The following is a 14,007-nucleotide window of genomic DNA, read 5'->3' as shown; positions in this document are numbered from 1 at the left end:
ATTACGCTCTCACTGGGGAAAGCACATTGAGCACTGCGGTAATGTACGTGCCTCACGAAAATTGAATAACTCTCGTGCACTGACCAGTGCTGAACCGGAGACCTGCACTGGCACAGGTGCCCCACTGATCTCCATGTCACTCATCTGCAGGGAACAACAGCACAGCTGAAAGGGCCACTTGCGGATACTCCACTTGAACGCGGCCTCATTGTTACTCGTGCAGCCTGTTCGGCGTGTCCATGGGCGGTCCAACAGACATTATCAGTAAAACCCATGCACGCCCTCCTTGCACACTGGGGGTACACAAACACAGAATTTCTGCAGCAAGATCGCCCCCTGGACTACAGATTGCCTCCGGATTGGAGTGCAGTGAGCACAGTGGTAACGGAATTGCCCTGACTTGGCGCATGATCTAATGCACGCATGATCGTACGCCCTATACCAGAACAAAGTAACAGTGACTTACATACCTTGTCGCCTTTCCCTACATGTGAGTGGCTTACGGCTTGGGGTAGACAGGCACCGCTGGCAATGTCAGTAGCAACATCTCTAGAGGACCCTCTGAGAGCCCAATGTGGTAGCACTCATCTTTGATACTGAACGGAAGGAATTAGCAGATTGCCGACTCCAGAACAGCTGCTGACAAAGTTATATACGATCCACAGAATGGGGAAGGCGGATGTGAAATAGACTCGGCTGCCATTTGAGACCAAAAAAGGTACCCGCACATAACAGGAGAATCCTGACCACATTAGTGAAGAACAACCACAGAGGTTGATGCAACTGCAAGACGAAGACATAAAAGAACTCCTCCTTGCACTCAGACAAAGCCTTACCTCCGTAGAAGGTAAAATGGACACAATGAACACTCGTATGGACGCTATTGTCCATTAGCTGGACAACCATGACGAACGTATAAAAGAGACCGAACGCCGCATCCCCGACACGGAGGATAACCCAACGAAAATGCTAAAACAAATGAACCAGATGGACAAACTACTTAGGGTCATCGCTGCCAAAAATGAAGAACTCAAGGGGTGCAGCAGACAAAATAATATTCTCGTTATTGTCATCCTGAAGAGCACCAATACAAGCTGGATGGAAGAATTTATAGAGAGGCTGCTGCGTGAAACAATTGGCGCTGAATCTTTATCCTCACAATTTATAGTGGAAAGGGCACACCGCTCCCTGGGCTCTAAACCGCTGCCAGGAAGCACACCACGTCCAATCATCGCGAGGCTGCTCAATTATCGCGATATGGCACTGAAAACACCGCGGGACAAGAGACATCTCACGTTTGAGGGAATCGCATTCACCCTCTACCCCGACTTCACGGCCACCGTCCAGAAAGAATGGCGGAAATTCCTTCCCGCAAAGCAAAAACTTCGCCAGGCACAAATTGATTATGCGCTCATGTATCTGGCTCGACAAAGAGTGACACACCAAGGCAAGCAACATCCTTTTACTACTACACAGCAAGTAGACGACTTCCTGAAGCGCATCAAGCGGCCAAACAATTCCCGCACCACACAGGACGTGTCACCAAGATCGTCGTCCCCGGTCATGGAATTATACAAACCTCAGCCTTACCGCTGTGTGCCTCATGGGACTGGTGCGGTACTTCACCTTCTTTTCTCCTCCCAGCTGTAGAATCAACCTTCTGCTGAATGTAGGGACAATAGAACACTGTTGTGCAGTCTCGGTGCGGGGAAGCGGCTGGAACATCAAGAACAGATGAGTGCCTCCCTGGGGATGTATGACACTTAGCACCGGGCACCCCTGTCCCAGACGAGTTTGTCTTTTAACTACCCTCCAACTCGAAGGGAAGGGTGTAACTGTGCAGGTACCTAGGAATCCCCCCAAGGGCGATCCCCCTTACTGCAGGTTAAACTGCAGGATGCATTTGTTCTTTTGGGCTATGTGGGTGGGGGTGAGATTGTTCATTCTGGCATGATTGGGATGCTACAGTGGGACAGGGTTTGTTAATGGGGTATGACGCAAAAAACAATAAGGCACAGATGGAATCTTTATTGCATGTACTGTACCAGACTTGCAGATGTAGATCACACACTGCTTTTGACATTAGATTAGAATTTCTTACATGGCCAGCTCAGAAACTGATCAGAATTTCCTTTTTTTTCACATGGAATGTCAGAGAATTAGGCGATTCGCGCAAGCGCAGACCGGAACTAGCATACCTGGACCACCATCATGTCCGTGTCTCACTGCTTCAAGAGACTCACTTGAACACCCACTATTCTACTTCATTTGCTTGTAAGTGGGCAAGTCACAGCATATTCTCCTCATACTCAAGAGGGACGGCCATACTTATAAAGAAGCACACTCCATTCACCATTGTAAATGTAAATGTAAATGTACAGGAATTTATGTAGCGCAAATCACCAAGCGGTTTCTAAGCACTTGCTTAGGGAACCCGTCCTGGTATTCCCCTGTGAGATAACCCCGGCAGGGTATCCGCAAGGTGAAAGCCAGGCATCCCGCCGCGAGGGGCCGTTGTGGATATTAAGCAAGCTATTAAGCAAGCTATTGCCCAGAGTCGCAGAGTGTGAACCCGTGAATCGAGTAGGCACCGGAGCGAGAATTGTCGAGTCCATGAACATTTTAGGACTCAAGACCCCGCCGAGCCGGGAATTGAACCCTGGTCCCGGGCTGACCTCTGCTTCCAGGTCTGCCTCCTCTAACCAGTGAGCCACACTTCTCCACCATTGCTGGCACAGCGCAGAATCAACAGGGGCGTTACTGCATTGTTTGGGGCAGGTTAGGTACAGTATCCGTCACACTGGTCTGCTGCTAAGAGAGATTTTAATACTACTCTAAATCCAGCAAGGGATAGAGCCAACCTGGCAGCACATCACTACACTCGATCACATACGCTGTTGCAAAACGTAGTGGCTGACAATGGGTTGTAAGACGCATGGGTATGTGTTCACCCACATAAAACTCAAGGTACACATTATACAGATCTGCATGCATCTTGGGCTAGATTGGATTACTGTCTAGTATCTTGTGCCTGGGTCCATCGATAGTTTCAGTTGCACATTTGGCGAGACCATACTCTGATCATTCTCCTGTGTGATTGTCGCTGTCCCCCCAGGGTTAACTGCATCCCCAAGAAGCGGGAGACTATCACCCCTCACCCTACTGGACCCAGCGTTTTGCAGTGAACTAGGGCAGGAAATCACAGATTTCTTTCAGAGAAATTTGGGATCCAGTGACAGAGTTGAGACGGTTTGGGGGGCCTTTATGGTCACAATCCCAGGTTTTTGCATTTCTAAAAGCTCAGGAGTTGTGCGTGACATTCAAGGCATCTTGAAGCAACTGGAGGGCAAACATAAGGGGCTGGAGACACTACTAGCTGTTGGTGCAGATGGTGCATCTCACCGAGACTTCTGGGAAAAACGTTCAGAATATACAGAAACAGCTGAACATGAGGCCCGATTTAGGAGTAAATACTGGGTGGCCCGCAGATATGGGGAGGGAGAGCTTCCGGGCAGAGCTCTAGCTGAAGCCATACGCAAACCCTACTTCTCTAGTTACTTAGTAGAACTTACAGGTCCTGATGGTGCCCAGTGCAGAGATAATGCTGATATACTGGCCTCGTTCACCACTCTTTATTCTACGCTGTATTCCACTAGCCGGCAAGGCTTACTCTATCTAGCCAACTACCTGGATGATGTGGCATTAGGGTGACTGGGAAACTCGCAGAGGAAATTCCTGGATGCTCCCTTTGAGTTGGACGAGATACGTGAGGCACTTATACATATAAAATCCGGTAAAGCCCCCGGTTTAGATGGGCTCCCCATAGACTTTTATAAAGCATATATTGATCAAATAGCCCCATCCTAAAATTGTTTATGAAGACGCTCAAACGAATGGCATCCTTCCACCCTTGATGAGAGAGGCACTCATTACCTCCCTAAAAAAGCCAGGAAAGCCTGCGGATCAATGCAACTCTTACAGACCGCTGTCCCTTTTCAACAACGCAAAAATTCTGGCTAAGATTCTGGCCAATATATTAAATTTGTTGATGGAAAAACGAATCCTCCCCGACTAGGCTGGGTTTATTACAGGACGTGCAACCTTGCACAACCTGCGTACCTTCTTTTCCACATTACAAAACGTAGATCCTGATTTGGTACTTGTGGCAGTCTTCCTAGATCCAACAAAAGCGTTCGACTCCTTACAATGGGACTATTCCCTCTGTCTCCTGCTATCCTCTTTAGCCCGCATCTGCTACAGACTCGCGCCAGCCGGCTCCCTGGCGGTGCCGAGTGCAGCCGCCATTGCATCCGGGACAGCTGGTGCTGGGGTACACATTAAATGGCGCTGGGGCCGCGGCTGTGCTCACGCATGGCGCTGACCGCCAAAAAGCAGCTCACAAGATCTGGAGCCCCGGTGACACCTGCGTTTAGCGGGCCCAGGAGGTGCTGGACCCTGAAACCACCATTGACGGAGGGGATATCACTGGTATATATGACTCACTTCCAAAACACTGAGTAACCTCTGCTACTCCGAGGACGCCTCCCAGGGGCGATCTACGCTAACCGCCTCTAGGGACTTGGGGCTCTCTGATACTGTCAGCAGGGAGCGCGCGGCGCGCTGGGCACAGTCGGTGGTCTGGTGCAATGTCTCATCTCAAGAGTTCCAAGGTATCGTCGCAGAACAGACTAGACCGCTTCACATATCAGAAAGTGAGTTCTCCTGACGCAGCAACCAAAGAAAAATCAAGCGCTGAGACGGGGGGCACCACCTGAGCACACCCTGAAAGGCGTCATGGACGCCATCACTGGAGTGCGCACCTCCTTGGAACAACGCACCAACGCCATCACGGTGGAGATGACTTATCAGGGCGGACTTATCCAAGATGAGGATAAGGTAAAGCAGCTCGAGGTCACTTCATCCAGTCTCGTAGATGACGTGTCGCAGCTACAAACCGATCTCCGTGATCTCCAAGCCTTCAAGAAGCAAGCACAGGATAAGCTGGACGATTTTGAACGAGGACCTCATCACGAAGCACCTTTGCCCCAAAGGCCTGTCGCGTCTATTTGTAATCGAGAGGGCTCACAGAGTCCCGGGTGGACAGCATAAACCGGGGGCGCCTCCCCATCCCATCCTGGCTCGCCTGCTGAATTTCAGGGACCGTGATGTCATCATGCAGAGTGCTAGATTAACCCCGCTGCTTAAATACGATAATGCCACAATCTCCTTTTTTCCTGATTTCACCCAGACTGTGCAGAAACTCCGACATTCCTTTCTTGCGGTCAAGAAACAGCTCTGGGACAAGGGATTAAAGTACTCAATGCTCTTCCCGGCTCGCCTGCGGGTCGAGTGCGATGGGAAGGCATGGTTCTTCGAACGCCCTGAGGATGTGATGGACTGGCTGGAGGGCTGGCGGGATGCGAGGGACCATAACGCCCATTGATCTATCATAGCTGGCGGATCGGGGAGGGACTGTAACCAGTGACATGGTAAGACACTTTTCTGCCATTGCACCGATCGGGAAAAGGAGCCACTGATGTGACACTGGGGACTGGTGCTCCCCTCCGCTCACCCTAGTCGGAGAATGCTCAAACTGAAGACCAACGAGACTCTAGGGTGGTTTAGCTGGGGACATTATTTATACTCCATGGGGTTTGGGCCAGCTGCGGGGGCGATTACTCCCCATTGTTATTTTCTTTTATGGTTAGCAGGTTGGGTGACAGGCACTCTGCATAGTTCTCATGTCCGGGCAGTACCAAGCTCAGACCGCAGGGTAGCAGGGAGGGTGGGTTTTGGGGTTGGGAGGGTGGGAAATGTTTGAAGTAATTTCCTTGTTCAGTTTAATTCGTTGATAATCAAGCAGTTCAAATGGTTGAATTTTGAGATGATACGGCTGGATATTTCGCACATGATACACATAAACTGTACTCACACATTTGTCCGCGCAGTTAAAGCTCCTTAGCTGAAACGTCAATGGACTCGGGGATAGGCTAAAGCGAACATTGGTCCTACAACAGCCTAAGCGTCACTCCCCTGACGTAGTGCTTCTCCAAGAGACCCACTTAAAGGGTATCACCTGTAGGGCCCTCAACCCATGGGGCTATAAGATGATACCTCATGCTGGTTTTACCACAAGCTCTCGAGGGGTGGGTATCCTCCTGAAAAACTCATGTCCCTTTGTTCCGCAACATACACGTACCGACGACGGGGGCAGATATGTGGCAGTCTTGGGCAGATGGGAGGGACGCACCCTTAATCTAATTTCAACTTACGTTCCCCCCGGTCTCCAGCACTCCACATTCACTGACCTAGATACACTTCTCTTGGGGCTCCCTGAGGGTCTCCTTCTGGTGGGCGGAGACTTCAACACTGTAGCTTCGGGAACCATGGATCGATACCCTCCAAGAGACTGGAATATGTCAAACCGCTGGTTACCCGATTTTCTCGACTCCCCACAACAATATCTAAATTAAATCTCGAGGGAATTCATTATTTTTGGGTGACTCTCAGGGATTAACTGGGGGAGGTCGCAAATATTCCCTCTCACCTCGGCGGCCACAAAGTTCTCATTGGATTATAGAATAGAGTGGTTTAACTAAGAAGGAGTAGTTTCTGTCCTGTAACTCCAGTTCTGTAGTAGGGGTATCTATTTTATAGTCATAATCTAGTGAATAGTCCCGCCCATGTGCGTGGACCCCGGAGCAATCAAAAATAATCTCTTACAGTGTCAAAAAATGCAGAAATGCATAGACACTTAAGAGAACATTTTAAAGACAGATAATGCAGCCTAAAAAGGCTACACTGTCCAGTACTTCAACTAGAAATTCCACCATAAAATCCACAAAACAGCAAAAGCCTGTACACATTTCCATTGCTTCAATAGCAAAACTCACTCAGGAATGATAGAGAGAAGAACCTGGACAGACAAGCCCCATAGGCTGCCATTATGTGGCTCAAAACAGGATACTGTGCCTTTAAGAGAATCTTCCAGAACCTTCTCCCAGTATCCCAGAATGCATAGCAGGTCCAACTTACTTTCAGTTATTTTTGAAGGCGTAACACGCCGGACCTGTAGCATTCCTCAAAGGAATATGTCTCTCTCCACCGGGGAGGAGGGAGGGCGCTTATGACTATAACAGAGATACCCCTACTACAGAACTGGAGTTACAGGACAGAAACTACTCCTTCTGTAGTAGGGGATCTCTGTGTATAGTCATAATCTAGTGAATAGAATGGCAAGCCCATCCCCACACCAAAGCGGCGGTGGAGAAAAGAGAATCAACACCACTATTGTGCGAACAGATTTCGCAGCGAAGCCTGTCCAACCTGAGCATCTGCCCTAGCATCAGTATCCAGGCAGTAATGCTTAGCAAAGGTATGAACCGACTTCCAAGTGGCCGCCTTGCAGATCTCTGCAATTGGAACATTACGGAGCAACGCTGTCGTGGCAGCCTTGCCCCTGGTGGAATGAGCCTTAGTCTTACCTCCTAAGGTCTTATTAGCTTTTTGGTAACACAGCTGTATGCAGGACACAATACACCTAGAGAGAGGTCGCAAGACCCGTCCTGACTGATCCATAATTGACGAACAATTGGTCTGACCTACGAATATCACTGGTTTTATCCAGATAGAATTTCAGCACCCTCCTAACATCCAGGGAATGCAAAGACCTTTCCGCTGGAGATGAAGGATTCTGAAAGAACGTAGGTAAAGTGATAGTCTGATTGATATGAAAATCAGAAACAACCTTGGGAAGAAACTTAGGGTGAGTACGCATAACAACCTTAGCAGTATGAAATACAGTATAAGGTTCTTGGCAACACAACGCCTGAATTTCACTCACCCTGCGGGCCGATGTAATGGCCACGAGGAACGCCGCCTTCCAGGACAGGTGCTGCAACGAAGCCTTATGAATAGGTTCAAAAGGCTCCTTCATCAACCTGGACAGCACCACATTCAAGTCCCATGAAGGCGAAGGAAGCCTGACAGGAGGGAACACTTTCTTCAAGCCTTCCAGAAAATCTTTGATCACAGGGATCTGGAAGAAGGAAGTCTGTGAAGGGCATTTCCTGTAGGCAGTCAAAGCAGCCAGATGAACCTTAATGGAATGGACATTAAGGCCAGACTGCGCCAGCTGAAGTAGATATGGAAGGATGACATCCTCCTTGCATGTTGTAGGGTCAAAGTTCTTGGACTTGCACCAGATGCAAAATCTCTTACACTTGTAAGCATAGGAAGTCCTAGTGGAAGGTCGCTTAGCCTCCTTCAGTATGTCCATGCAATCCTCTGGGAGATTCAGATGGCCATATTGCACTATTTCAGGAGCCATGCCGCCAAACTCAAAGACGAAAGGTTGGGGTGCAACATCCGCCCCCCGAACTTCGTGAGAAGGTCCGGCCTGCACGGCAGCTTCATGTGAGGAAGGAGAGACCGGTGAAGCAGGTCCGTGAACCACCACTGTCTGGGCCATTCCGGGGCAATCAGAAACATCCTCGCCCTGGATTGGGACAGCTTGATGAGAACCGTAGGAATCAGGGGAATGGGTGGAAAAGCGTACAGAAAGCTGTTCGACCAGTCGATCCATAACGCGTTCCCCAGCGTCCCCGGCTGGTAGTACCTGGAGGCAAAGCCTCGGCATTTGCTGTTTTCGGCGGTGGCGAACAGATCTACGTCTGGAGTTCCCCACCTTGCGAAGACTTCTCCTAGTACTTCGTCGTTTATGACCCATTCGTGGTTTTCCTGAATCAGTCTGCTCAGCTCGTCCGCCTGAACATTCTGCACACCTGGCAGATGAGTGGCCGTTATCGAGAGTCCTCGAGCCAGAAGCCAATGCCAGATCGCCTGCGCCTCCTGAGACAGAGTGCGCGATCTCGAGCCCCCCTGCTTGTTGAGGTAATACATCGTGGTCGTATTGTCCGTTTGCACAAGCAGAGAGTTGGTCCGGAAGGACGGTTGAAAAGCCTTCAGCGCCAAGTGAACAGCCCTGAGTTCCAGGAAATTGATGGGGTACGTGGACTCCGAAGGGGACCACGTCCCTTGAATCTGCAGGTCTCCGGAGTGCGCTCCCCATCCCAGGAGAAAAGCATCCGTCACGATCGTCTGTGTGGGAATGTCCTTGTGGAAGGGAACCCCTCTGAGGAGATTTTCCGCTGAACACCACCACTTCAGAGACTGAAGAGCATGTAGAGACAGTCGTATCCTGTCGTCCCAAGATCCTCTCCTCTGGTCCCACTGATCTTCCAAGCACTCCTGCAGCGGTCTCATGTGCAGCCGCGCATGTGGCGTCAGGAAGATACAAGAGGCCATCGATCCCAGTAGAGAAGACACCGTCCTCACTGTCGTGGATGGAGTGGACATGAGAGCCTGAGCTTTCCGAAGGAGTGATAAACGTCGCTCTTCCGAAGGAGACACGCTTGCCGACAGCGTATCGATGGAGGCTCCCAAGTACTGGATGCACTGGACCGGAGTCGGGACAGACTTGGACATGTTGATGTGCAACCCCAGCTTGTTCAAGAGAACGCACGTCTTCTGGAAGTGCGCTTGAGCTTCCGAGAAGGAGGAGGCTTTGATCAACCAATCGTCCAGGTACGGGTAGACAAACACCTTGTTCTTCCTCAGGTGTGCCGCTACCACTGCCATGCACTTCGAGAATGTCCTGGGCGCAGATTTCAGCCCAAACGGAAGTACCGTGTACTGATAGTGATTGGTGCCGACTTGAAATCGCAGGAACTTCCTGTGTTTGTGTGCAATGGGCACATGGAAGTACGCATCCTGTAGGTCTATGGCACAAAGCCAGTCTCCCCGTTGCAGCTGAGGATAAATCTGATGCAACGACAGCATGCAAAACTTTTCTCTGCGAATCCATTTGTTTGCCTGTCGCAAGTCCAGAATGGGCCTGAACTCGTTCTTGTCCTTCTTGTGGACCAGAAAGAACCGAGAGTACAGACCCTTCCCTCTGTGAGACAGAGGTACATCCTCTATCGCCCTTTTCCTTAACAGGATGTCGGCCTCCGCCTGAAGCTCGCGCAGTTGAGACTGCGAGCCGATCGGAGGAATCGATGGAGGAGGGCTGGTGAAACGAAGACTGTATCCATTGCAAACAATATTCAGCACCCACTTGTCCTGAGTAATTTTTCTCCACTCTGCCAGAAAAAATTGAATGCTTCCCCCCACCGGAGTGGGTAACGGATGAAGGGGAAGTAACTGCTCAGGGTCGAGACCCAGCCGGGCCCTTGTTCGCAGTAGAGGACTGTTGTGCACCTCTACCCCTCTGACATTTTTGGAAGGGTCTTCTGTACTGCTGCTGTTGTTGCTGCTGCTGATATTGTCCAGAAGACTGTCCCCTTCCTCGACCCTGCGACCCGAACCGTCGTTGAAACTGGCGGTAGGGTTTCTTTTCTTTGGGCTTCTCCAAGCCCACCGCCGTCAAGGTTTCCGCCTCGGCCTTCATCCTGGCCATCTCGTCATCTGCGTGTTTCCCGAAAAGGGTATCTCCGGAAAACTGCAGATTCGCCACTCGTTGTTGCGCCTCAGGTTTAAGCGACGTCAACCGAAGCCAAGCATGGCGCCTCTGATTGATACCGTGGCAGTATCCATGCGCGGCCAGCAAGGAGATATCCGCCGCGGCGCTGATGGCCTGGTTAGAAACCAGCATCCCTTCCTGGACGATCTCGATGAAATCCTCTCTCCGGTCGCGCGGAACGAGGTCCGCAAACCGCTCCATGGAGTCCCACAGTGCACGGTCGTATCGTCCCAACAACGCCGAGTCACTGGAGGCCTTCATCGTTGTGGAGGACGTCCCACACGCCTTTCGTCCATCAGAGTCAATCCAACGGCTCTCCTTATCGGGAGGCACAGTGGAGGCAGGAGAGGTGGCATGGAGCTTCCGAGCCGCCGTCACAATCACCGAATCCGGTGCCGGGTCCTTTCGCAAGAAAGCCGGGTCCGACTCTGGAGCCCTGTATTTCTTGAGGAGCCTGGAAGGCGCAGCTTTCACCACCGCCGGCGTAAGGAAGAGTTGTTCCGCCGGCTCAAGTAGTCCTGGCACCAAAGGCAGTAGGGGGCGAGACAGGTGTTTCTTATGCAATGTCTCAAAGATCACTGAAGTTGAGGGCGTAGGGGCCGTAACCTCGATCCCCAACTTCGCCGCCCCGCGCAGGAGAACCTCCTGGAACGTGCCAATGTCATCAATCGGGGACACCCTCGTCTCCGGTGAATCTGACAACGTAGGGGAGTAGGAACGGGTCCCAGAGGCAGAACGAGCCCTGGACCTATGCCTCCTATGGCGATGCCTGGATCTCGAGGAGGATCCGCGTCCACTCCTCGACCTGTCCCTTCTCCCTGAGCGTGACCTCGATCTCTTTGGTCTGGGATGCTCCGCTGGCCTCCCCGGGTCGGACGTCTTGGGCTTAGGAGGAACTTTCGACTTAGGAGTCTTCTTCGGGGGTGTCGGGAATTTGGGCATCGACACCGATCTCGGTGGAACCGGGGAAGGAGGAACAGTCGGAACCGGGGCCTGAGGAGCCGGTAGAGGAGGCAACGGGGGAGGTGTCAAAGACCTCGGAGGTGGACCCTTAGGCAAAGGGGGCAAAGAAGGTGGTGCAGTCTGTTTCCTCGGGGTATACACCTCGGAGTATGCCGTTCCCGGCGAGCCACCATCCTGTCCTGACTGTGGGGAGCCCCCACAGTCCTGGGCCTGTCCTTACGACCTCCGGACGCCGACGATCGGTGCTCAGACGTCGATCGTGGTTCCTTTGACGGCGAGCGGCCCTTCGGCGTCGACCGTTTCACACTCCTCGGCGTCGACCGGCTTCTCCGCCTCGACGTCGACCCTGACCAGATGGACGAACCTCTGAATCTCGACGACGGGCGATGACGCCTCGACGGCGACCTCGACCGCCTCGACGACGACCTCTTCGATCGCCTCGACGTCGACGTCTTCGATCGCCTCGACGTCGACCTCTTCGATCGCCTCGACGTCGACTTCTTCGGCGCCAGAGACCTCCTCCGTCTCGACGGCGACCTCGACGACGAGGATCCCCTCGACGACGACGATGTCCGTGTCTTCGACGGCAAACGACGGTGTCGCCTCGACGGCGAGCGCCGACACCGGTCCCTCCGATGCCGTCCACTCGACGGCGACGACGAGGAGATCGACACCGGGTTCGACGGCGGCCTGTAAACGTCCGACGTCGACGGGCGACGTTTTCTCGACCCAGAGCCCTAGGGAGACCGGGAACTGGCCGTGGACCTTCCTCTCGACGTCGTGGTCCTAGCAACTGAACCAGACGGAGACCTTGGACGCTTGCTGGACTTCCTGCCCCTGGGGAGCCCCCCAGAGGCCGCAGCATGGGCAGCAGAAGCCCCTCCGGACCCACCTTGAGCCTTCAGTCTTCTTTCTTCAAGCCCCTGAAGTCTGATTTTTCTCCTGTCCTTCAGGGTCCTGCCAGAGAAGCCTCTACAGATCACACACTCCTCTGGGATGTGGGAAGAGGGAAGGCAGAGGATACACACCTCATGGGGGTCTGACTTGGCCTTCTTCCTGGAGCACTCTGGGCATTTATCAAATAATGCAGGCATTATGGACAGCCAAAGAGAGCAGAAACCCAAGAAGAAAGTCACCAAAGTACTTTAAAAGTACACAAAATCGAAATTAGTGAAAAAACACCAACAAAACCCTTGAAAAGGGAGAGCTCAATGCTCCAGGGTCCTGCTTGCAGGAGCCGGAAAAAAGAACTGAAAGTAAGTTGGACCTGCTATGCATTCTGGGATACTGGGAGAAGGTTCTGGAAGATTCTCTTAAAGGCACAGTATCCTGTTTTGAGCCACATAATGGCAGCCTATGGGGCTTGTCTGTCCAGGTTCTTCTCTCTATCATTCCTGAGGGAGTTTTGCTATTGAAGCAATGGAAATCTGTACAGGCTTTTGCTGTTTTGTGGATTTTATGGTGGAATTTCTAGTTGAAGTACTGGACAGTGTAGCCTTTTTAGGCTGCATTATCTGTCTTTAAAATGTTCTCTTAAGTGTCTATGCATTTCTGCATTTTTTGACACTGTAAGAGATTATTTTTGATTGCTCCGGGGTCCACGCACATGGGCGGGACTATTCACTAGATTATGACTATACACAGAGATCCCCTACTACAGAAGTAAAGTATTTGGGCATTCGCATCACCAGGGATAGGGAGGAGTTAATGTGCCTTAATTATGGCACTGTGAAACAGTAAAGGTATTGGATCCTACATCTGACCAACCCGGATCTCAACAATAGGAAAAACAGAACAGGGTGGCTGGACAGGATTATACGTGAAACAATTCACCAGACACACAGTCAATCTGTACCGTGTGACCACTGGATTTAATTTTCCAAACAAGTTTATTTTTCTTTTTTACATTTATCAGCAATTTTTTGAAACACAAGCACAAACAAAACCACTGTCAATTCAAAAGGTTCATATATACAGTATCTACAAATGCACACATTTACAAGTTGTAAAAAAGAAAAATAAACTTGTTTGGAAAATTAAATCCAGTGGTCACACGGTACAGATTGACTGTGTGTCTGGTGAATTGTTTCACGAATAATCCTGTCCAGCCACCCTGTTCTGTTTTTCCCCTTAATTATGGCACGGCACTGGACCACATCACGAGCTGTGTCACACGCTGGATCTCTATGCCGCTATCTATGGCAGGACGCACCTCACTAATCAAAATGGTGGATCTCCCGCAGTTGCTATACTTATTCATGAACATGCCATACTACCCAGGCAGGCATTTTGTTTATAGCTGTACGCTCTGAAATGATCAGATTAACATGAGGGGAAAGCAGCCACGTCTACAATGGGGCATAATTACCTGACCTGAAGAAATGAAAATCTTCCTTCTCAGGGAATACTTACTAACAGAAAAAAGAACTTGGCACAGAAGTTGAAATATGAAAAGACATATTTATTAAATTATTAAATAATAAGTGAGGCCACGTCACACAAAAGCCGTAGCAACTGAATGA

The sequence above is a fragment of the Lissotriton helveticus genome, chromosome 11 (genome assembly GCF_964261635.1).
Source record: "Lissotriton helveticus chromosome 11, aLisHel1.1, whole genome shotgun sequence".
Taxonomy (NCBI): domain Eukaryota; kingdom Metazoa; phylum Chordata; class Amphibia; order Caudata; family Salamandridae; genus Lissotriton; species Lissotriton helveticus.
The sequence above is the reverse complement of the archived record's forward strand: the minus strand, read 5'-3'. Positions refer to the sequence as shown.